This window comes from Watersipora subatra, chromosome 2 (genome assembly GCF_963576615.1).
Source record: "Watersipora subatra chromosome 2, tzWatSuba1.1, whole genome shotgun sequence".
NCBI lineage: Eukaryota > Metazoa > Bryozoa > Gymnolaemata > Cheilostomatida > Watersiporidae > Watersipora > Watersipora subatra.
Genome location: NC_088709.1, coordinates 18,983,176 through 19,009,784, shown reverse-complemented (window position 1 = coordinate 19,009,784; position 26,609 = coordinate 18,983,176). Strand labels below are relative to the sequence as shown.

General features: G+C 36.9%; 1 pseudogene; it reads left to right on the top strand.

Annotated features, from left to right (window-relative positions):
• Positions 1-983: 983 nt before the first annotated feature.
• The window catches only part of LOC137388021 (carboxylesterase 1C-like), a 41,096-nt pseudogene continuing 15,470 nt past the window's right edge, over positions 984-26,609 (top strand).

The following is a 26,609-nucleotide window of genomic DNA, read 5'->3' as shown; positions in this document are numbered from 1 at the left end:
TCTTATAAGATTATTACAATATTTAATTGTAAAAATAATTATTTGATTTTATAAGATTATTATAAGATTTAGTTATAAGAATAATCATTCGAATTTACAAGATCGAAGTATATAGTGACCGATAGTGTGCAATATGTTACTGTTATTATTTTTCTAAAGATTTTGTTGATGATACTGCGGCTGGGCCCAATATCGTGGTACTGCCAAGCCGATTTTAATATCTATAAAATTAAGTAATAGGCCTACATTTTCTTATAGATACACATCTATTTCTATGACAACCAGCTAAAATCTGTTTAGATTTTTAAATTTAGCATAATTTTTTTAGATATGAATACAGAAATCTAGATAAATATTACAACTTTTTGATATTGGTTGCTACGACCAATGATATACAGCCCCCAGCCTGTGTATATTACACAGCAGCTTGCCATTTCACTTCTAATATTGCATTTCTCCTATTGCAGGAGAGAGATATAAACATACAATCTTTTCCTTTCATTATTGCTGTTTGTTGTACATAATAACATCTAGTACATTACAACTACCATTGCAGCTACCATGGCAGTTCTCCTATTGCACTGCAGTGCCATTTGACTGCTAATATTGCATTTCTCAACCAGCAGTACCCTTTCTTTTTTCATTATCACTTTGGCAACATACATACTGGTCATTCCAAAAGTTATTGCTTAGTTATAATTTTACTGATTAAAACACATGTACATGTAGATGCACAACTCATCCCGGCTAGAGGCAACTGCAACTTTTGCTGTAGAAGATGCCACACTGCTGAAACGATCTTATCTGGTCTTCAGCATAAACAATTTAGGCCTAGCCATTTCATTGGTTATCATAGCCTAGCGTTGACATTACTAACAACTACTGAGGCTTGACAAACTACTGCACTATGATTGTCATTGGCCTCCCTTTGATCACACAAAAGCCGGTTTAGTGTTATTAGTGCTGGGCAGATAAACTGTCAAGCTCAAGCGTACCGCAAGTCAGAGCTGCCTTGTCATGAAAATGATTCCTTTTGCACTTTTGTTGCTAGTTGTAAGTTTAGTAAACTTCGCTACAGTGAGAAGTGATCCGGTGGTAAGACTGAGCCATGGAGGAGAACTGAGGGGACTTAGTCTAACCTTTCTGGATAAGCCAGTTGATTTTTTTCAGGGTAAGTTGTTTATTAAAATGAATGATGCATACAACTCTAAAAGACCTACTCATTAAATGACTAAAAGTAACTAAGCAGATGACTTTGCATCACATATAAATAGCTCTTAAGCTATAGTAGTAAGCCATAAAGTACTTCAACTTATATTAGGCATTATGCATTATGCATTTTCTTACCCCGATGTCTGCCATTGCATGTGAAAAAACAGGAGAGCATCTTGATTTTGAACCAGATCCATAAAGCATTGACAATGAAATGAGTTAGCTAAGATAGATACGTTGGACAAGGCTTACAGTAGTTATAACATAGATTATACTAGAATATGGTAGTACTCCTGGTGGCTCAGCAGACAAGTGTTTCACCAGTTTGAAGTAAAAAGAAAAGTTGGTCTATATACTTGGCAATATCAGTGTCAGATTTTATCAGTTTGCAAGCCAACTAACAAGCCGACTATCTTAGATCTACTCGAGCCATTGGAAGACAGTAGTGGTATATTTGTATCAGCTCATAGAAATAGAGTAGTAGTATATTTGTATCAGCTCATGGGAATACAGTAACAGTATATTTGTATCAGCTCATGGTAATACAGTAGTAGTATATTTGTATCAGCTGATGGGAATACAGTAACAGTATATTTGTATCAACTCATGGGAATACAGTAGAATTATACTTGTATCAGCTCATGGGAATACAGTAGTGATATATTTGTATCAGCTCATGGGAATACAGCAGTGATATTTTTGGATCAGCTCATGGGAATACAGTAGTAGTATACTTGTATCAGCTCAAGGGAATACAGTAGTAGTATATTTGTATCAACTCACGGGAACACAGTAGTATTATACTTGTGTCAGCTCATGGGAATACAGTAGTGATATATTTGTATCAGCTCATGGCAATACAGTAGTGGTATATTTGTACCAGCTCACGGGAATACAGTAGTAGTATATTTGTACCAGTTCATGTCAATACAGTAGTGGTGTGTTTGTATGAGCTCACAGGAATACAATACTTAGCAGTATGTTTGTATCAGCTCATGGGAATACAGTGGTAGTATACTTGTATCAGCTCATAGGAATACAATAATAGAATATTTTAGAGACCTTCTTCTCTAGCTTAATTCTCAAAGAAAACAAAGAGAAAAGTGGTAGGTCACAGCAGGTTTTTCTTTGTTTTAAAAAACTTTTTATGTTAAAATTTGATATTTTGAGCTCTCATAATTAACTAGTTCTCCCTTATTGCTGCCTCTCTGAGCTCTCATAATTAACCTGTTCTCCCTTATTGCTGACTCTCTGAGCTCTCATAATTAACTAGTTCTCTCTTATTGCTGACTCTCTGAGCTCTCATAATTAACTAGTTGTCTCTTATTGCTGCCTCTCTGAGCTCTCATAATTAACTAGTTCTCTCTTATTGCTGACTCTCTGAGCTCTCATAATTAACTAGTTGTCTCTTATTGCTGACTCTCTAAGCTCTCATAATTAACTAGTTGTCTTTTATTGCTGACTCTCTGAGCTCTCATAATAAACTAGTTGTCTCTTATTGCTGCCTCTCTGAGCTCTCATAATTAACTTGTTTTCTCTTATTGCTGACTCTCTGAGCTCTCATAATTAACTAGTTCTCTCTTATTGCTGACTCTCTGAGCTCTCATAATTAACTAGTTCTCTCTTATTGCTGACTCTCTGAGCTCTCATAATTAACTAGTTGTCTCTTATTGCTGACTCTCTAAGCTCTCATAATTAACTTGTTTTCTCTTATTGCTGACTCTCTGAGCTCTCATAATTAACTAGTTGTCTCTTATTGCTGACTCTCTGAGCTCTCATAATTAACTAGTTGTCTCTTACTGCTGACTCTCTAAGCTCTCATAATTAACCAGTTGTCTCTTTTTGCTGACTCTCTGAGCTCTCATAATTAACTAGTTCTCTCTTATTGCTGACTCTCTGAGCTCTCATAATTAACTAGTTGTCTCTTATTGCTGATTCTCTGAGCTCTCATAATTAACTAGCTGTCTCTTATTGCTGACTCTCTGAGCTCTCATAATTAACTAGTTCTCCCTTATTGCTGACTCTCTAAGCTCTCATAATTAACTAGTTCTCCCTTATTGCTGCCTCTCTGAGCTCTCATAATTAACTAGTTCTCCCTTATTGCTGACTCTCTGAGCTCTCATAATTAACTAGTTGTCTCTTATTGCTGACTCTCTGAGCTCTCATAATTAACCTGTTCTCCCTTATTGCTGACTCTCTGAGCTCTCATAATTAACTAGTTGTCTCTTATTGCTGACTCTCTGAGCTCTCATAATTAACTAGTTCTCCCTTATTGCTGACTCTCTGAGCTCTCATAATTAACTAGTTGTCTCTTATTGCTGCCTCTCTGAGCTCTCATAATTAACCTGTTCTCCCTTATTGCTGACTCTCTGAGCTCTCATAATTAACTATTTCTCTTTTATTGCTGCCTCTCTGAGCTCTCATAATTAACCTGTTCTCCCGTATTGCTGACTCTCTGAGCTCTCATAATTAACTATTTCTCTTTTATTGCTGACTCTCTGAGCTCTCATAATTAACTAGTTGTCTCTTATAGCTGACTCTCTGAGCTCTCATAATTAACTTGTTGTCTCTTACTGCTGACTCTCTGAGCTCTCATAATTAACTAGTTCTCTCTTGTTGCTGACTCTCTGAGCTCTCATAATTAACTAGTTCTCCCTTATTGCTGACTCTCCGAGCTCTCACAATTAACTAGTTCTCCCTTATTGCTGACTCTCTGAGCTCTCATAATAAACTAGTTGTCTCTTATTGCTGCCTCTCTGAGCTCTCATAATTAACTAGTTCTCCCTTATTCCTGACTCTCTGAGCTCTCATAATTAACTAGTTGTCTCTTATTGCTGACTCTCTGAGCTCTCATAATTAACTAGTTCTCCCTTATTGCTGACTCTCCGAGCTCTCATAATAAACTAGTTGTCTCTTATTGCTGCCTCTCTGAGCTCTCATAATTAACCAGTTGTCTCTTATTGCTGACTCTCTGAGCTCTCATAATTAACTAGTTGTCTCTTATTGCTGCCTCTCTGAGCTCTCATAATTAACCAGTTGTCTCTTATTGCTGACTCTATGAGCTCTCATAATTAACTAGTTGTCTCTTATTGCTGACTCTCTGAGCTCTCATAATTAACTAGTTGTCTCTTATTGCTGCCTCTCTGAGCTCTCATAATTAACCAGTTGTCTCTTATTGCTAACTCTCTGAGCTCTCATAATTAACTAGTTGTCTCTTATTGCTGACTCTCTGAGCTCTCATAATTAACTAGTTGTCTCTTATTGCTGCCTCTCTGAGCTCTCATAATTAACCAGTTGTCTCTTATTGCTGACTCTATGAGCTCTCATAATTAACTAGTTCTCTCTTATTGCTGACTCTCTGAGCTCTCATAATTAACTAGTTCTCTCTTATTGCTGACTCTCTGAGCTCTCATAATTAACTAGTTCTCCCTTATTGCTGACTTTCTGAGCTCTCATAATAAACTAGTTGTCTCTTATTGCTGCCTCTCTGAGCTCTCATAATTAACCAGTTGTCTCTTATTGCTGACTCTCTGAGCTCTCATAATTAACTAGTTCTCCCTTATTGCTGACTTTCTGAGCTCTCATAATTAACTAGTTTCTCTTATTGCTGACTTTCTGAGCTCTCATAATTAACCAGTTGTCTCTTATTGCTGCCTCTCTGAGCTCTCATAATTAACCAGTTGTCTCTTATTGCTGACTCTCTGAGCTCTCATAATTAACTAGTTGTCTCTTATTGCTGACTCTCTGAGCTCTCATAATTAACTAGTTCTCTCTTATTGCTGACTCTCTGAGCTCTCATAATTAACTAGTTCTCCCTTATTGCTGACTCTCCGAGCTCTCACAATTAACTAGTTCTCCCTTATTGCTGACTCTCTGAGCTCTCATAATAAACTAGTTGTCTCTTATTGCTGCCTCTCTGAGCTCTCATAATTAACTAGTTCTCCCTTATTCCTGACTCTCTGAGCTCTCATAATTAACTAGTTGTCTCTTATTGCTGACTCTCTGAGCTCTCATAATTAACTAGTTCTCCCTTATTGCTGACTCTCCGAGCTCTCATAATAAACTAGTTGTCTCTTATTGCTGCCTCTCTGAGCTCTCATAATTAACCAGTTGTCTCTTATTGCTGACTCTCTGAGCTCTCATAATTAACTAGTTGTCTCTTATTGCTGCCTCTCTGAGCTCTCATAATTAACCAGTTGTCTCTTATTGCTGACTCTATGAGCTCTCATAATTAACTAGTTGTCTCTTATTGCTGACTCTCTGAGCTCTCATAATTAACTAGTTGTCTCTTATTGCTGCCTCTCTGAGCTCTCATAATTAACCAGTTGTCTCTTATTGCTAACTCTCTGAGCTCTCATAATTAACTAGTTGTCTCTTATTGCTGACTCTCTGAGCTCTCATAATTAACTAGTTGTCTCTTATTGCTGCCTCTCTGAGCTCTCATAATTAACCAGTTGTCTCTTATTGCTGACTCTATGAGCTCTCATAATTAACTAGTTCTCTCTTATTGCTGACTCTCTGAGCTCTCATAATTAACTAGTTCTCTCTTATTGCTGACTCTCTGAGCTCTCATAATTAACTAGTTCTCCCTTATTGCTGACTTTCTGAGCTCTCATAATAAACTAGTTGTCTCTTATTGCTGCCTCTCTGAGCTCTCATAATTAACCAGTTGTCTCTTATTGCTGACTCTCTGAGCTCTCATAATTAACTAGTTCTCCCTAATTGCTGACTTTCTGAGCTCTCATAATTAACTAGTTTCTCTTATTGCTGACTTTCTGAGCTCTCATAATTAACCAGTTGTCTCTTATTGCTGACTCTCTGAGCTCTCATAATTAACTAGTTGTCTCTTATCGCTGACTCTCTGAGCTCTCATAATTAACTAGTTGTTTCTTATTGCTGACTCTCTGAGCTCTCATAATTAACTAGTTGTCTCTTATTGCTGACTCTCTGAGCTCTCATAATTAACTAGTTGTCTCTTATTGCTGCCTCTCTGAGCTCTCATAATTAACCAGTTCTCTCTTATTGCTGACTCTCTGAGCTCTCATAATTAACTAGTTCTCTCTTATTGCTGACTCTCTGAGCTCTCATAATTAACTAGTTCTCCCTTATTGCTGACTCTCTGAGCTCTCATAATTAACTAGCTCTCTCTTATTGCTGACTCTCTGAGCTCTCATAATTAACTAGTTCTCTCTTATTGCTGACTCTCTGAGCTCTCATAATTAACTAGTTGTCTCTTATTGCTGACTCTCTGAGCTCTCATAATTAACTAGTTGTTTCTTATTGCTGACTCTCTGAGCTCTCATAATTAACTAGTTGTCTCTTATTGCTGACTCTCTGAGCTCTCATAATTAACTAGTTGTCTCTTATTGCTGCCTCTCTGAGCTCTCATAATTAACCAGTTCTCTCTTATTGCTGACTCTCTGAGCTCTCATAATTAACTAGTTCTCTCTTATTGCTGACTCTCTGAGCTCTCATAATTAACTAGTTCTCCCTTATTGCTGACTCTCTGAGCTCTCATAATTAACTAGCTCTCTCTTATTGCTGACTCTCTGAGCTCTCATAATTAACTAGTTCTCTCTTATTGCTGACTCTCTGAGCTCTCATAATTAACTAGTTCTCCCTTATTGCTGACTCTCTGAGCTCTCATAATTAACTAGTTCTCCCTTATTGCTGACTCTCCGAGCTCTCATAATAAACTAGTTGTCTCTTATTGCTGCCTCTCTGAGCTCTCATAATTAACTAGTTTCTCTTATTGCTGACTTTTTGAGCTCTCATAATTAACTAGTTGTTTCTTATTGCTGACTCTCTGAGCTCTCATAATTAACTAGTTGTCTCTTATTGCTGACTCTCTGAGCTCTCATAATTAACTAGTTGTCTCTTATTGCTGCCTCTCTGAGCTCTCATAATTAACCAGTTCTCTCTTATTGCTGACTCTCTGAGCTCTCATAATTAACTAGTTGTCTCTTATTGCTGCCTCTCTGAGCTCTCATAATTAACCTGTTCTCCCTTATTGCTGACTCTCTGAGCTCTCATAATTAACTATTTCTCTTTTATTGCTGCCTCTCTGAGCTCTCATAATTAACCTGTTCTCCCGTATTGCTGACTCTCTGAGCTCTCATAATTAACTATTTCTCTTTTATTGCTGACTCTCTGAGCTCTCATAATTAACTAGTTGTCTCTTATAGCTGACTCTCTGAGCTCTCATAATTAACTTGTTGTCTCTTACTGCTGACTCTCTGAGCTCTCATAATTAACTAGTTCTCTCTTATTGCTGACTCTCTGAGCTCTCATAATTAACTAGTTCTCCCTTATTGCTGACTCTCCGAGCTCTCACAATTAACTAGTTCTCCCTTATTGCTGACTCTCTGAGCTCTCATAATAAACTAGTTGTCTCTTATTGCTGCCTCTCTGAGCTCTCATAATTAACTAGTTCTCCCTTATTCCTGACTCTCTGAGCTCTCATAATTAACTAGTTGTCTCTTATTGCTGACTCTCTGAGCTCTCATAATTAACTAGTTCTCCCTTATTGCTGACTCTCCGAGCTCTCATAATAAACTAGTTGTCTCTTATTGCTGCCTCTCTGAGCTCTCATAATTAACCAGTTGTCTCTTATTGCTGACTCTCTGAGCTCTCATAATTAACTAGTTGTCTCTTATTGCTGCCTCTCTGAGCTCTCATAATTAACCAGTTGTCTCTTATTGCTGACTCTATGAGCTCTCATAATTAACTAGTTGTCTCTTATTGCTGACTCTCTGAGCTCTCATAATTAACTAGTTGTCTCTTATTGCTGCCTCTCTGAGCTCTCATAATTAACCAGTTGTCTCTTATTGCTGACTCTATGAGCTCTCATAATTAACTAGTTCTCTCTTATTGCTGACTCTCTGAGCTCTCATAATAAACTAGTTGTCTCTTATTGCTGCCTCTCTGAGCTCTCATAATTAACTAGTTCTCCCTTATTGCTGACTCTCTGAGCTCTCATAATTAACTAGTTCTCCCTAATTGCTGACTTTCTGAGCTCTCATAATTAACTAGTTTCTCTTATTGCTGACTTTCTGAGCTCTCATAATTAACCAGTTGTCTCTTATTGCTGACTCTCTGAGCTCTCATAATTAACTAGTTGTCTCTTATCGCTGACTCTCTGAGCTCTCATAATTAACTAGTTGTTTCTTATTGCTGACTCTCTGAGCTCTCATAATTAACTAGTTGTCTCTTATTGCTGACTCTCTGAGCTCTCATAATTAACTAGTTGTCTCTTATTGCTGCCTCTCTGAGCTCTCATAATTAACCAGTTCTCTCTTATTGCTGACTCTCTGAGCTCTCATAATTAACTAGTTCTCTCTTATTGCTGACTCTCTGAGCTCTCATAATTAACTAGTTCTCCCTTATTGCTGACTCTCTGAGCTCTCATAATTAACTAGCTCTCTCTTATTGCTGACTCTCTGAGCTCTCATAATTAACTAGTTCTCTCTTATTGCTGACTCTCTGAGCTCTCATAATTAACTAGTTGTCTCTTATTGCTGACTCTCTGAGCTCTCATAATTAACTAGTTGTTTCTTATTGCTGACTCTCTGAGCTCTCATAATTAACTAGTTGTCTCTTATTGCTGACTCTCTGAGCTCTCATAATTAACTAGTTGTCTCTTATTGCTGCCTCTCTGAGCTCTCATAATTAACCAGTTCTCTCTTATTGCTGACTCTCTGAGCTCTCATAATTAACTAGTTCTCTCTTATTGCTGACTCTCTGAGCTCTCATAATTAACTAGTTCTCCCTTATTGCTGACTCTCTGAGCTCTCATAATTAACTAGCTCTCTCTTATTGCTGACTCTCTGAGCTCTCATAATTAACTAGTTCTCTCTTATTGCTGACTCTCTGAGCTCTCATAATTAACTAGTTCTCCCTTATTGCTGACTCTCTGAGCTCTCATAATTAACTAGTTCTCCCTTATTGCTGACTCTCCGAGCTCTCATAATAAACTAGTTGTCTCTTATTGCTGCCTCTCTGAGCTCTCATAATTAACTAGTTTCTCTTATTGCTGACTTTTTGAGCTCTCATAATTAACTAGTTGTTTCTTATTGCTGACTCTCTGAGCTCTCATAATTAACTAGTTGTCTCTTATTGCTGACTCTCTGAGCTCTCATAATTAACTAGTTGTCTCTTATTGCTGCCTCTCTGAGCTCTCATAATTAACCAGTTCTCTCTTATTGCTGACTCTCTGAGCTCTCATAATTAACTAGTTGTCTCTTATTGCTGCCTCTCTGAGCTCTCATAATTAACCTGTTCTCCCTTATTGCTGACTCTCTGAGCTCTCATAATTAACTATTTCTCTTTTATTGCTGCCTCTCTGAGCTCTCATAATTAACCTGTTCTCCCGTATTGCTGACTCTCTGAGCTCTCATAATTAACTATTTCTCTTTTATTGCTGACTCTCTGAGCTCTCATAATTAACTAGTTGTCTCTTATAGCTGACTCTCTGAGCTCTCATAATTAACTTGTTGTCTCTTACTGCTGACTCTCTGAGCTCTCATAATTAACTAGTTCTCTCTTATTGCTGACTCTCTGAGCTCTCATAATTAACTAGTTCTCCCTTATTGCTGACTCTCCGAGCTCTCACAATTAACTAGTTCTCCCTTATTGCTGACTCTCTGAGCTCTCATAATAAACTAGTTGTCTCTTATTGCTGCCTCTCTGAGCTCTCATAATTAACTAGTTCTCCCTTATTCCTGACTCTCTGAGCTCTCATAATTAACTAGTTGTCTCTTATTGCTGACTCTCTGAGCTCTCATAATTAACTAGTTCTCCCTTATTGCTGACTCTCCGAGCTCTCATAATAAACTAGTTGTCTCTTATTGCTGCCTCTCTGAGCTCTCATAATTAACCAGTTGTCTCTTATTGCTGACTCTCTGAGCTCTCATAATTAACTAGTTGTCTCTTATTGCTGCCTCTCTGAGCTCTCATAATTAACCAGTTGGCTCTTATTGCTGACTCTATGAGCTCTCATAATTAACTAGTTGTCTCTTATTGCTGACTCTCTGAGCTCTCATAATTAACTAGTTGTCTCTTATTGCTGCCTCTCTGAGCTCTCATAATTAACCAGTTGTCTCTTATTGCTGACTCTATGAGCTCTCATAATTAACTAGTTCTCTCTTATTGCTGACTCTCTGAGCTCTCATAATTAACTAGTTCTCTCTTATTGCTGACTCTCTGAGCTCTCATAATTAACTAGTTCTCCCTTATTGCTGACTTTCTGAGCTCTCATAATAAACTAGTTGTCTCTTATTGCTGCCTCTCTGAGCTCTCATAATTAACCAGTTGTCTCTTATTGCTGACTCTCTGAGCTCTCATAATTAACTAGTTCTCCCTTATTGCTGACTTTCTGAGCTCTCATAATTAACTAGTTTCTCTTATTGCTGACTTTCTGAGCTCTCATAATTAACCAGTTGTCTCTTATTGCTGCCTCTCTGAGCTCTCATAATTAACCAGTTGTCTCTTATTGCTGACTCTCTGAGCTCTCATAATTAACTAGTTGTCTCTTATTGCTGACTCTCTGAGCTCTCATAATTAACCAGTTGTCTCTTATTGCTGACTCTATGAGCTCTCATAATTAACTAGTTGTCTCTTATTGCTGACTCTCTGAGCTCTCATAATTAACTAGTTGTCTCTTATTGCTGCCTCTCTGAGCTCTCATAATTAACCAGTTGTCTCTTATTGCTGACTCTCTGAGCTCTCATAATTAACCAGTTGTCTCTTATTGCTAACTCTCTGAGCTCTCATAATTAACTAGTTGTCTCTTATTGCTGACTCTCTGAGCTCTCATAATTAACTAGTTGTCTCTTATTGCTGCCTCTCTGAGCTCTCATAATTAACCAGTTGTCTCTTATTGCTGACTCTATGAGCTCTCATAATTAACTAGTTCTCTCTTATTGCTGACTCTCTGAGCTCTCATAATTAACTAGTTCTCTCTTATTGCTGACTCTCTGAGCTCTCATAATTAACTAGTTCTCCCTTATTGCTGACTTTCTGAGCTCTCATAATAAACTAGTTGTCTCTTATTGCTGCCTCTCTGAGCTCTCATAATTAACCAGTTGTCTCTTATTGCTGACTCTCTGAGCTCTCATAATTAACTAGTTCTCCCTTATTGCTGACTTTCTGAGCTCTCATAATTAACTAGTTTCTCTTATTGCTGACTTTCTGAGCTCTCATAATTAACCAGTTGTCTCTTATTGCTGCCTCTCTGAGCTCTCATAATTAACCAGTTGTCTCTTATTGCTGACTCTCTGAGCTCTCATAATTAACTAGTTGTCTCTTATTGCTGACTCTCTGAGCTCTCATAATTAACTAGTTCTCTCTTATTGCTGACTCTCTGAGCTCTCATAATTAACTAGTTCTCCCTTATTGCTGACTCTCCGAGCTCTCACAATTAACTAGTTCTCCCTTATTGCTGACTCTCTGAGCTCTCATAATAAACTAGTTGTCTCTTATTGCTGACTCTCTGAGCTCTCATAATTAACTAGTTCTCCCTTATTCCTGACTCTCTGAGCTCTCATAATTAACTAGTTGTCTCTTATTGCTGACTCTCTGAGCTCTCATAATTAACTAGTTCTCCCTTATTGCTGACTCTCCGAGCTCTCATAATTAACCAGTTGTCTCTTATTGCTGACTCTCTGAGCTCTCATAATTAACTAGTTGTCTCTTATTGCTGCCTCTCTGAGCTCTCATAATTAACCAGTTGTCTCTTATTGCTGACTCTATGAGCTCTCATAATTAACTAGTTGTCTCTTATTGCTGACTCTCTGAGCTCTCATAATTAACTAGTTGTCTCTTATTGCTGCCTCTCTGAGCTCTCATAATTAACCAGTTGTCTCTTATTGCTAACTCTCTGAGCTCTCATAATTAACTAGTTGTCTCTTATTGCTGACTCTCTGAGCTCTCATAATTAACTAGTTGTCTCTTATTGCTGCCTCTGTGAGCTCTCATAATTAACCAGTTGTCTCTTATTGCTGACTCTATGAGCTCTCATAATTAACTAGTTCTCTCTTATTGCTGACTCTCTGAGCTCTCATAATTAACTAGTTCTCTCTTATTGCTGACTCTCTGAGCTCTCATAATTAACTAGTTCTCCCTTATTGCTGACTTTCTGAGCTCTCATAATAAACTAGTTGTCTCTTATTGCTGCCTCTCTGAGCTCTCATAATTAACCAGTTGTCTCTTATTGCTGACTCTCTGAGCTCTCATAATTAACTAGTTCTCCCTAATTGCTGACTTTCTGAGCTCTCATAATTAACTAGTTTCTCTTATTGCTGACTTTCTGAGCTCTCATAATTAACCAGTTGTCTCTTATTGCTGACTCTCTGAGCTCTCATAATTAACTAGTTGTCTCTTATCGCTGACTCTCTGAGCTCTCATAATTAACTAGTTGTTTCTTATTGCTGACTCTCTGAGCTCTCATAATTAACTAGTTGTCTCTTATTGCTGACTCTCTGAGCTCTCATAATTAACTAGTTGTCTCTTATTGCTGCCTCTCTGAGCTCTCATAATTAACCAGTTCTCTCTTATTGCTGACTCTCTGAGCTCTCATAATTAACTAGTTCTCTCTTATTGCTGACTCTCTGAGCTCTCATAATTAACTAGTTCTCCCTTATTGCTGACTCTCTGAGCTCTCATAATTAACTAGCTCTCTCTTATTGCTGACTCTCTGAGCTCTCATAATTAACTAGTTCTCTCTTATTGCTGACTCTCTGAGCTCTCATAATTAACTAGTTGTCTCTTATTGCTGACTCTCTGAGCTCTCATAATTAACTAGTTGTTTCTTATTGCTGACTCTCTGAGCTCTCATAATTAACTAGTTGTCTCTTATTGCTGACTCTCTGAGCTCTCATAATTAACTAGTTGTCTCTTATTGCTGCCTCTCTGAGCTCTCATAATTAACCAGTTCTCTCTTATTGCTGACTCTCTGAGCTCTCATAATTAACTAGTTCTCTCTTATTGCTGACTCTCTGAGCTCTCATAATTAACTAGTTCTCCCTTATTGCTGACTCTCTGAGCTCTCATAATTAACTAGCTCTCTCTTATTGCTGACTCTCTGAGCTCTCATAATTAACTAGTTCTCTCTTATTGCTGACTCTCTGAGCTCTCATAATTAACTAGTTCTCCCTTATTGCTGACTCTCTGAGCTCTCATAATTAACTAGTTCTCCCTTATTGCTGACTCTCCGAGCTCTCATAATAAACTAGTTGTCTCTTATTGCTGCCTCTCTGAGCTCTCATAATTAACTAGTTTCTCTTATTGCTGACTTTTTGAGCTCTCATAATTAACTAGTTGTCTCTTATTGCTGACTCTCTGAGCTCTCATAATTAACTAGTTGTCTCTTATTGCTGACTCTCTGAGCTCTCATAATAAACTAGTTGTCTCTTATTGCTGCCTCTCTGAGCTCTCATAATTAACCAGTTCTCTCTTATTGCTGACTCTCTGAGCTCTCATAATTAACTAGTTCTCTCTTATTGCTGACTCTCTGAGCTCTCATAATTAACTAGTTCTCCCTTATTGCTGACTCTCTGAGCTCTCATAATTAACTAGTTGTCTCTTATTGCTGACTCTCTGAGCTCTCATAATTAACTAGTTCTCTCTTATTGCTGACTCTCTGAGCTCTCATAATTAACTAGTTCTCCCTTATTGCTGACTCTCTGAGCTCTCATAATTAACTAGTTGTCTCTTGTTGCTGCCTCTCTGAGCTCTCATAATTAACTAGTTCTCCCTTATTGCTGACTTTCTGAGCTCTCATAATTAACTAGTTGTCTCTTATTGCTGACTTTCTGAGCTCTCATAATTAACTAGTTCTCCCTTATTGCTGACTCTCTGAGCTCTCATAATTAACTAGTTGTCTCTTATTGCTGACTCTCTGAGCTCTCATAATTAACTAGTTCTCCCTTATTGCTGACTCTCTGAGCTCTCATAATTAACTAGTTCTCTCTTATTGCTGACTCTCTGAGCTCTCATAATTAACTAGTTCTCCCTCATTGCTGACTCTCTGAGCTCTCATAATTAACTAGCTGTCTCTTATTGCTGACTCTCTGAGCTCTCATAATTAACTAGTTTCTCTTATTGCTGACTTTCTGAGCTCTCATAATTAACCAGTTGTCTCTTATTGCTGCCTCTCTGAGCTCTCATAATTAACCTGTTCTCCCTTATTGCTGACTCTCCGAGCTCTCATAATAAACTAGTTGTCTCTTATTGCTGCCTCTCTGAGCTCTCATAATTAACTAGTTCTCCCTTATTGCTGACTTTCTGAGCTCTCATAATTAACTAGTTTGTCTCATTGCTGACTTTCTGAGCTCTCATAATTAACCAGTTGTCTCTTATTGCTGACTCTCTGAGCTCTCATAATTAACTAGTTCTCCCTTATTGCTGACTCTCTGAGCTCTCATAATTAACTAGTTGTCTCTTATTGCTGACTCTCTGAGCTCTCATAATTAACTAGTTGTCTCTTATTGCTGCCTCTCTGAGCTCTCATAATTAACCAGTTCTCTCTTATTGCTGACTCTCTGAGCTCTCATAATTAACTAGTTCTCTCTTATTGCTGACTCTCTGAGCTCTCATAATTAACTAGTTCTCCCTTATTTCTGACTCTCTGAGCTCTCATAATTAACTAGCTCTCTCTTATTGCTGACTCTCTGAGCTCTCATAATTAACTAGTTCTCCCTTATTGCTGACTCTCTGAGCTCTCATAATTAACTAGCTCTCCCTTATTGCTGATTTCTGAGCTCTCATAATTAACTAGTTCTCCCTTATTGCTGACTCTCTGAGCTCTCATAATTAACTAGTTCTCTCTTATTGCTGACTCTCTGAGCTCTCATAATTATTTAGTTCTCCCTTATTGCTGACTCTCTGAGCTCTCATAATTAACTTGTTTTCTCTTATTGCTGACTTAATCACTATGGTTCCATGACTTGCATGATACGCATTTGTGTCTGTGGCAAGTTGAGTTACTTTGCAATCGAGTGCTTCAATGAACATCTGCATGATGAGCATTTAATGCCAGCGCTTGACCCCATTAGGTCAAATTTTGACCTAATTAATGACTATAAATGATTTCGCAGTTTTTTGACGTTACGTTTGGCAGCAATCGTTCAGAATATTGGCGCCATTGATCTAAAACCCCTGAAATGGCCAAGGTCATTTGGGGGTATGGAAATCCGCCTGCGCCATGTTGGGTTAAGCATGTGAGTAAATTTCATTGTGTTCAATGTGAGAAAGAAGTCTAGTTTCAGATTTAATAGCTATGGAACATCACAAATACACAGCTAAATCAAAGGGACAGACTACTGAGATTACTACTAATAATTTATGCAAGAGACATAAGGATGTAGGTGCACAGCGCTATTCCATTAACTGAAAAAAAAACGCAGGGATGGACTTTCAAAGGAAAGGGCCTAACATTTCACAAGTGAGTCACTCCTACTATTAGTTCTAGTACTATTGCTAAAGTCTACTACTACTACTAGTTGTGCTAACACTAGTTAGCACTGCCACTAGTTAGTTCTACTACACTGGTCATTAGGTGAGTGAAAGTCCATCAGCGTCACTACTGAGTGTACGAGTGTGACCGTATGTTGTCGGTGATTAGATGAATTTATAAGCTAGTGAGTGAACATTTTTCTTGTTTAGAACAAAGGTTTTTATTATTTGTATTTGAAATTTTTATTGTATCAATATTTAAGAACTTCAAACCATCGCATTATTTCTAAATAAATATTTGAAAAAACTGTTTGTAGTGCCTATAATATTATTTATTGTTGTACCTGGATATAGCTAGCTAGCTGTAAGAAGGGAAGAGTAATAATACTATTGTTATTACTACTGTTGCTAACTAACTAGTACAGTTTCATTTAAATTTTTAGATTACCAAACGATTTCACTGAGAACTCTTGTTATTTACAATGATATTTCAACTGCAGAATAATGAATAAGCCTGGTCCTTGGGCACTTGTCTGCAACGAACATTTCAATGATTCATGTTTTGACAGAGTAGGCCAAAATGTTTGACTGTAATCAGATGCTGTGTCCACACTGTTTACACTGCCCAGGTCTATTTTTCAATGTTGAATGGTGCTTTTCAATGATTGAATTCCAAACAATATTGTCAAACACAGAGCTGCTAGGTTTTTCAACTTAGAATAAATATATTTAAATTTCTTTCAGAAACCTCAAACAGCACGCAAAACAGCGACAGCTGCCACAGCAAGTGCTTATAAATATGTCTGGGGCTTAGCAGAAAATGTTGATGTGAATCTCTCTAGTAATGCATCTGTGGCAATGGTTAGTAGGCCTACATCTGTGCAGTATTTCTGCAATTTGTTTGTTGTCATTTCTGTTGAAATAGTTTTATGGATGCAATCCATTTTGAATGCTTGATAAAGAAATTTCCATTAAACATTATGCCTAAGATGTGTGTGAATCGCTTCCAGTAAAATTTGCCACATTTTCATTTTGCAAAGCGATGTGGTAGCATTTTGACCTATTTTATTTTCAGGATCATGACTACAGCAGAATGATCATAACTGTATTGTTGTATTTTAAGGGTACTATGTTTCATGTGAATAAGGCATTCATTTTTTGTTGATTTTATGTAATTGTTGCAATTGATGCGTCTGTTTAGGTAGTTGGAATAATAATCCTACTGTTACTCAGTTTAAACCATAACTGCCACGAACAACTTTTATCGTATTTACTAGGTAACTCAGACACACTGATTCCGATTTTGTAATCAAAATGAAAATTAGGCCACTAACTTTCAGAGTAATGAAGGATTTTTTATAGCGTTTTAATATCGGTCTCGAAAACAACACGATCGGCATAACAAGCTCCGCCCATAAATACATGACGTAACCTAGCTTTTTAGGAACAGAAGTTACATAGGGATGTTTAGACCGATTTAGAATAATAGAGATGGGTGGTTTAAAACCCATTAATATCTAAATTCAGCCTTACAAATAATATCAGTCTTTTCTGAAAGGTAGATAAGCTATTTAGCATTGCATATTTAAAAAGCGCAATAACCACGCTAGCTTGTGATAAAACCGCGCTTTTTGAGCTCATTTTTCTCGGCATCCAGCCCATTTAAATGTCATGTAACAAGCTGCAAGCAATTTTAAACAGTTTATATCCCTTTCATAGAAAACTGAAATTATTTTACAGGCTGGATTTAGATAATAATGGGTTTTAAGACACCCATCTCTATTATTTTAAATCGGACTAAACATTCCTAACTTCCATTTCTGAAAAAGCTAGGTTTCGTCACATATTTATAGGCGGAGCTTGTAATGCCGATTGTGTTGTTTTCGAGACGGATATTGAAACGCTTTAAAAAAGCCTAAATGACTTTGAAGGTTAGTGGAATAATCTTTATTTTGAGTAAAAAATCGGAATCAGCGTGTCTGATTTACCTAGTAAACACGATAAAAGTTGTTCGTGACAGTTATGGTTTAAGGCTACCTTTCACAAACTTATCAGCAAATGTGGTGCAGAATCAGATGCTGGTAAGACAGGTAATGTTACTGCTCAAGACGAGATTCTCATCATAGAGGCTACTCTAGGAGTTGATCAGTTTGTGGAGCACACAATGATTTTAGATGTCAAACTTCTGTTATAGGTAACAGTATAGTCTATATAGCTGGCTACATTGTGTGAAAGCTAACTAAAGTGCTGTCACGTGACATTGGTCTTAGTTGCTGGTTACTACTAAGTCAAGTATCCAGTACCGACATCTCTATACTCTACTCGAGCTACAAAACAATGGAGGATTGGTGCGTCCATCAGACAGTGTCATCAGGAACCTGCTAGCTGCAGATTGATACTTTCGTATTAATGCAAAGCCAGATCCACTCCATTGTGTGGTTATGTTATCAGCAGTGTAGGGTCTAGTGATGTGCTATGCCTTGGAAAACTCCTTACGAACACAGCAGATGACATATCCAACTACTGTGCTTCGTTGATGAAAAACCTCATTCAGTCATTTTGTGATCTCCAACAGCATCATTATGCTAAAAATCGTACATTCAAACTGCAAGCTGCATCTTTGCGGCATAAAACACTAAAACAGTACTTTTCAAAGGCCAGTAACAATGTAATCACTGTGATGTGATATTTCCCTGTAGCTTTTGTTGTACTGTTATTCCTAATCAGATTTAGTTCTAAAAAATTCTGGTGCACCTTTGCTCAATATCCAGTAATATGCAAATCTCCTTTTACACATTTTCTGTAACGTGTATGTATGAGCTTAATCATCTGATTACACTAATTCCTGCATTTCCTTGTTTGCATTATTTTGATTATCTTCTATTACAACTGTTTTAATTTCCGCTTAGTTGTTGCAGAAGTTTATTCCATCTTTCACAGATACTATATTATACATATCATACATTCATGAGCTATTATCACTTAAATCTTGAAAACGGTTTCTATTTTGGCAGCATATGTGTTGTTTTTATCGAAATACTTCATGTGCTAAGTTTCTCCATTATGGTTTATGCATCTATAATATAATCTGCAGTACAATGGAACAGTTGTTATTTGCCTGAGTATATCATTTGCTGTGTTTATGCATCTGTAAAACAACAGTTTGTATGAATAATATGGTCCAGGAAAACCTATTTTACATCCACTTACTTATTATATCCTACTCCATATGTTATAAATAGGTTTTCTTCTATCAGGACACTCTAAACCTTGTTTATGAGAAGTTTTCATTAACACTCAGGCGGAAAATAACTATTCAACATGTACGTTTCTGTCATTTTTCACTGTTTGTTTACATACGGAACTAGTACGCGATTAACTCTCCAATATGGCGCATGCATTACGTATTTCGATCAGTGTAAAAGTCACGTGATTGCCATTCTAGGGGTTTTAAGTTCAATGATATGCGCATTGAGACTGCTTGAATCGCTATAAAAATGACTGAAGCGTAAAAATGTTTAGAATGGAATAGCCAGCTATATTTTAATGCGCGTCATTCACAAGTGCCATTTCCATTATTCGCAAGCATGATGGATTCGATAACGATTTGTGAATCGCAAAACTCGCTTATCTTGCGGATTTATGCCGTTTCCATGATGCGGTTAACTCACAAATTGGCTCAAATTTGCGCACCATGGGAGTCATGGAAACATACATGTAGTATCAGAGCTCTTGTAATTAACTAGTTCAATCTTGTTGCTGGCTCTCTGTAATTATTCGTAATTGCGACTCGCCAGCATATCTTGTTTATCTTCAAACAAAGGTTACACAGCTGTACTGTGTATGCTTGCTCATGCCCTCAAATCTACACAAAAGTGTTTGTGTAAAATAAGTCAAAACTTTTTTGTATATTTTAGGTGTGAGATATGCCCAGCCTCCTACAGGTGACCTAAGATTCAAAAAACCAGTTCCAACCTCGTGGGAAGGAGTAGTAGATGCTAAAGAGAGTGGAAATGTTTGTCCGCATCTCAATTTTCTAGGTAGATCAACTGTATGTCATTGGAGGGGAGTTTAAGCAGTTTAACACTTTGATACCTACATGTAGATGACCTCAGCTAAAGTTTTAATGGCAATCTTTAGTTTACTAAGAGCCGATTCCACCTGTTAGTCTGTACTTGTATCCAACTGTCAGTTTGTCTATCTGTCTGTCCGAATTCATGGTTAGAAGTTGGAAATAATATTGCGTCATATGAAATTCATTCACTTTCGCCAAAATGCACCAATCGACCACTCATTGACACTTTGGAATAACTGTGCATATAATTACTCTCAATGGTATTTTAGCACACCTGACAATCTCTTACAGTACATGAGACTACCAGGGTTATATTTCTTAATAATCTGTGTTAGCGGTTTATTTAGACTGATTAGTACTGATAGAGTCTTCAGATGGTAAAATTTCTGGCAGTTACAAACATCTCACTGTTAATCATTTTTAATGCTCAGGGTATCACATAAACTCAGAAATTATCTTTCTTCTGTCAGCACGATTTTTCTTCTAAACTATATAAAATATACGCAACGTTTTCATTAAGCGCTTGATGTGCATTTGGAGTTGTGCCCAAGTTGAGTGACCGAGCAATTAAGTGTTTCTATGAACATTCGCGCGATGCACTTTTAACTCTTTGGTAACAAGACCAGAGTCAGTAAGTCGACAAGACAAGTCAGTAAGTAGTGGCACATTCTTGTCACACTTGGCAGCATTTGGAATATTAGCACATCAGAACTGCTCAAATGAAATAAAAACTACTGAAGCGTGAAAAGGTTTGGAATGGAATAGCCTTCATCATTCGTAAGTGCTGTTTCCATTACTTGCAAGCGTGATGAATTTGATAAATATTTGTGCTTAGCAAATTTTGACAGATTTTGTCATTTGCATGATGCGGATCTCATGTGGATTAACTCAAAATTGAGCATCATGCACACCATGGAAACATATGTAACGGCAGAGCACTGTGATAAGGGCTGCAGCGATAGACTTCCTGGTCACCCCTGTCGTAGGATCAAGCCTCCGAGGTACTAAGGAGGCCCGGCCACCGGTAAGAACTCAGACTACCGAGAAGAAGACCGAATGGCTGAGAAGAAGAAACTGTGTGTGAAAATAAATGGGACGGATCCTAGACTGTAATTAAAAATATAAAATGAAGAGGAGTCGATGGTTGAGACAGAGTCGTACTGTGCACACACTCCCTGCATGTATGCTTTTGGTTGCCTGTCATGCATGTATAATCATATGTATAGTCATCATGTATATCACATTTATTTAGTAAATATATATTTCATTGGCACTTAATGCTCGGAGTTTTTGTTTGACTGCCTTGTGGAGAGTAAAGGGAACCGGCAGATTCCTTTACACATGGTGATACTAAGAGTGACTTGCTCACTAAAACTATTGCTTGCTATGTACACAGGCTTACAGTTGATTGTTAAACAATTTCTATGTAGACCTAGTCACCATTAAATCATACATTGTCTAGAAACGTACTTGCTTTATCTTTATCTATATATATATATTTCTCAAAGTTTATCCGTCTGCCACTCCAGCTATAGCTATATCACAAGTTGATTATTTTACCAATGCGGCCACGAGTCACAACGCCCATGTTAAGAAATATTTTTCTTAAAGTTCATTTACTATATCTAGGGTCAAGGCCAATTCTTCTTCCGCGGGCAATTATATTATCTTGTGTAGGAACAGCCTCGACATTATCTCTCCTTTTGGTCAGACAAAGACAATCCGATGTCTCATTTTTACATTTGTATCAGAATCGACTGGTAACAATATCGTCGTATTCAAGGTTTTGATGGATAAGTTCTGCTGGAACAGTAATCTTTTTATACATACACTTCTATGCAACAAATCGTTATTAATAATTCAACATATTCAGGATTTTTATTTTGTTTTCTCGGTTCATATTTTTGTGTCATTACCAAATCATCTTTTATTGTAATCATAGCAAAACCGCCTTAATTTAGCTACTGCTAATTATTTCACATTTACATTTAAACATTTTTATAGTTGTTTTATTATTTTTTTAATTATTCGACCTGCACAAAACATTTTACTCATGATATGAAGTTTGAAAGTTACAGTTGTTTAACAAAGTTTGAAAACCTTTACAGTTGTTTTTATTTTCTCTTAAATTATTTCAACTCCATAAATCACTTTTCTCATGATATGTAGTTTGAAAGTTAGAATGGCAAATGTTGTTTTATGTTAAATACAAATCAATTTTCTGTTCAAAGATTTTTTTATTACTGTGCAGCTAGTAGATATATATATGTAAAGTTTTAATACACATTTTAACATGAAATTAATCATAAGTTGGGAAGAAATTCATTATTTGCTAAAACCTCGATTGATTCCATTATTTCTTCATTATAATATTTGAACAGCTGAAAGAATTGGTAACATTTTTGAAAAGGAAGTATTTAATACTTTGAAACCTGGCTGTTCTTGCCAATGTGTGGCAGTATCCCTGGACAATTTGCCAGAAGATAGGAAATTATTAAGCTTTTATTAAATATATTTAAATATGGTCATAATCTGATGATAATTGGTAAGATACACAATTAGTAAAAGATCACAATTGGTAAAACAGTCCAACAACACACAGCAAATATCAACAAATATAAAAGAATTTGTTTCACAGTTCTTTGAGCTGAAACTATAAAAAATCGTATGATTTTGAAACCTTTACAAATTTTTGTAGTGAAATCATGATCATTGAGTGAACGTTCATCTTTTTATGAACAAAAATAGTCTTCAAAATTAATTTTTGTATCATATCATTTTTCCGTTGCATTACGATCGTCTATTACATATCAACAACCGAGTTGCATCAATTTTTTTCGCGATATCGTTCTAGTGAAATTGTTATTATAACAGAGAAAGTGAATAAAGATATTTGAAAACGGTTAAAAATGAAAGTAAAATTTTTGGTCTAACGTCATGTGCGATAATAAACTTGATTGGTTTATGGTACTTGTAAACAGAATTTGTAAACAGAGCCATGTGGATGCTGGAATACCAGCAATCAGGGCTTCAAGGGTTAAATAAATTAATAGAATTACATATTTGTTTCTGTAAATGTAGAAGTTAGCTTGTCAGTTCCTAAATTTTGGTAGTTAAAAATTTCCTATTTCTAAAAAAAACAATCCTAAAAAACAAAATTTTTGCAGCCATAGCTACAATGTTGAAAGGGCCATTAAGAATACTTAGAGAAACTTGCTATGAGTAGACAACTCTTATATTCTAATTCACATTCAATGTAATTTGAATAAGGTGCAGCATATAGCTTTCTTTATGTTAGTACTAGCTGCATTACCCGTGTTCAGGAACAGATTTGCGTAAAGCAATAGTTTTATTGAGTTTTTCATACTGCAAAACAACTCCAAATATGCAATTTACTGAAATTTTTGTGTTGATCAGACTGCATACACATATGCATTCGTACATGTCAATAATGTTGGAGAGACCAATGGAAATATGCAATGTGTTTTACAGCTAGTCTACAATGCATCAGTCTCAAACCACTCAACTCGGAATTGTCCTAATTTTGTACACAGAACTAATAATGAAATTGACAATGCTAGGCAAACTGAAGTTCTTCAAATTGACAGTATTGAAAAGTTTTCCAAATTTTAAGAATTTCTAGAAAATATTTTGCTATTGCACTGCTAAGCTATCGCCAGCATTTATTGCATTGAGACTTTTACATGTTTAAACCACTAATCATGACCCACCAGCTCTTCGTCTATAGCCTGCGTTTTGACATGGTATATACAAACTGTGCAGCAGTAATGTGGTTGTGTTGATAAAATTTATTATCAATAAAATCTACTATATAAACTACATATATGGCTTTTCGCCTTTCCAACGTAAGGCATTACATCTGGAGCATTTTTAGACATTGGTCCCATAGAAAAATTTGGCCCAATACTTTGTTGCAGGACTGTGGCCAAGTGCGAAGTTTTCTGCCCATACACGGCGCCTGGTAGCAGCTGCTGTAGTTAGTGCATCTTGTTGTTGTTGCCGTTTCATCTTTTCTGAAAATTCAATTTGCTGAGCATCTGTTGTAGCTAGTGCATCACATTCTTGTCGCCGCTGCATCTGCTCGGAGGTTTCTGTACGTCTGGCCGAAGTAGCGGCTGCTCTAAACCGTTTTGAGTCACTGCTGGGTCGGCTCAGCAGTCTCTGCACTTCTAGCAGCTGCAGCATTTATTCTGGCCTGCTCTCGATGTGCCTGTGTTTGTTCATCGGTTTCTGCTCTTCTAGCAGCTGCTATTCTGCTTCGTTGTAGGCGTAGCTGTGTTTGCTCTGCAGTTTCTGCTTGTCTGGCTGCTACTTTGCGAATTCGGTCTCTTTCTCTACGAGAATCAATCTGTTCTCGCGTTTGGGTACTGCTTCAAGCGTTTCTAAAAGTGAATGAGATGGTGTGCTTTTTTGTAATATACGCTGCTCGCTTTCTTTTCACCGTCACCTATCGCAACGCTTGGAGTGCCCATGCAAGTTCTGTAGTAGCTGTAGTTCTGTAGTACTCGTAGCTGGAAAAAAAGTAAAAGTAACTCAGCTGCGAAAAGAAATGAGCATGTTTACTATCACAAACAGTGGCAAATCTAACGTTTTCAACCCTTTCACTGAAGTAGACTCATTCATGCGTTTTCTATAGTCGACCGCCGTAGACACATTTTTGTGACTTTCCCAGCAATTGCTAGTAACTGAATTTTATTATTCGTTGATAACATAACCAACGATATTTAAGACTTTTATGGTTGTGACAGTGTTGTCCAAAGATTTCTCTATAAAATTAGCCTAAAATTTAAATTTAAATCTTTGAGAATTTTCAACTTAACCACTTCGGGTGCATGCGCTGCTATAGCGGCTTTGAGTATATTCCTCTCAAGTTCATCAGCTAGCTTTTAGGCTTTGCTAGTTGCGTTACTCATCCATTTACATTTAGAGCCTGCTTACAGTTATTTTCTATCTACAAAGCTAAGCCTGACCTTCAGACATGTTTGCAGACATTGGACTGGTCAAACAGCTATGGTCAAATGAAAGAATTTTGACTAATTTGCGTTCAAAGTTCAACATCGCGATCAGTTAGTAACAATGGGTAGTAGCTAGTAGTGGATGTGTATAGGTTTCAATTCAGCAATAGTAATGGCAGACTTCCAGTGGAGTGGTGACGAAGATAAGTTAACAGCTATGAAAGAGACTGTAGAATGCATTTTATACAGAGAATAATGATCTAATTGCTTGTTATTATATATACTTTTATACATTTACATGCTACCCTTATTAGTCAAGTATGTTCGTAGAACACGAATTTTAATAAAACCGCTATTTCATGCTACTTTCAATATTTATTATTTTTAATTTTTGCAATGAAGATAATATGATCAGATACAGAATTTTCTCTGCATTTCATAAAAGTATAGGTGTTCTATGTGAAAATGTGAGTGCTTCCATGGTTAAAATGACATTTTGTTGACCCATGTCATAATCTGTAGAGCACCATGATTTTATTGTACCTCAACGTGAAATCAGATTATGCAATTGTACCCGAAGTATTTAAAAACAACCATTTTATGTGTAAGTTTTGAAAATGCAACCGAGTTAGAAAACAAATTATCTACTTATGTTGATGACATTATAGCTGATTCAGATTTTTGTGATTACACAGATAAGTAAAATAGCAATAGCAGCACTGACTCTGATGGCGATGAAAGTAATGGGTTTGTAAGAATAAGGAACATTGTAGAGGATCGTTTTGCTTTGTAGTTTCACATCGCTTTATCAATGCACAAAGTATAGATACAATGAATTTTTTGCATAGCAGCGCTTGTTAACATGTTAATAAATGAAATATATAACCAAAACAAACGTTCTAGATTGAGTTTGAAATTGAAAAAATATTGTGTACATATGAAGCTATCTTGGCAAAATAGCTGGCAGTAGGCCGATAGCTAAATTTGTACATGGACGCAAGTGAAAGGGTAATGTATTAAAAGTGTGGCAATTCATAGACAACACAACATTGATTTAAAAACCACTTACATTTTTAATGTGGTAATTTAGTAGGTGAGAATTGCATTTTTCCAGTGGCTGCAAGAAACAAACGTTTACGTTACCTTCTCGGTACACGTTGGCAGTAAATATTAATTGCATGTAAATAACTACTCATTAATTCATTTTATTTAATGAGTAGTTCATTTGTATAGCCATATAGGCACCTTTGTATAGGCTGTAGAACTCAGGAGGGTGCTTTTTAACGCGGCAGCAACTTTGCTGTTTAAAACAGAACCGTGTCGTTGGGCACCGTAAAGAGGCGCGCTAACCAGAGATCACGTGATAGGTCAATAGTTATTTTATTTTGGTAAGTAGTTGATTGCATCACCAGTATTCGGGAGTTATTGGTAACTCGATATATCAAGCAGACAACTCCCAAAGATACGATATAAGCATATCAGTATTTATCGTTCATCTCTAGTAGAGGCGTGTACTAACCGGAGATTTCCGTTAATGCGCCCTAGCGGTGAAAGAAAAACCACAGAATAGCCGCACCCTTATATAAGCCGTATGGCTCACAAACCCTCAGAAAAAGTAGCGGCTAATAGCCCGAAAAGCACGGTACTCTATAAGGTGGACAGACAGATAGACAGACAAAGATTGCCGTTTATATAGTAGTTGTTTTGGAAAATTAAAAATTTGGATAAATTCATCAAGATCTTAGATTGAGAGTAGCTTTACAAAGGTAGTCACCTCTTCATATTCAATCCACTGAACTGTTTGATACAATTGTTACTAGCTAAGGATCATGGGAGGAGATAAGCAGTAGGTTTGCCTATTCATTGCCAGAAACAACTGCAAGCACTTAACACTA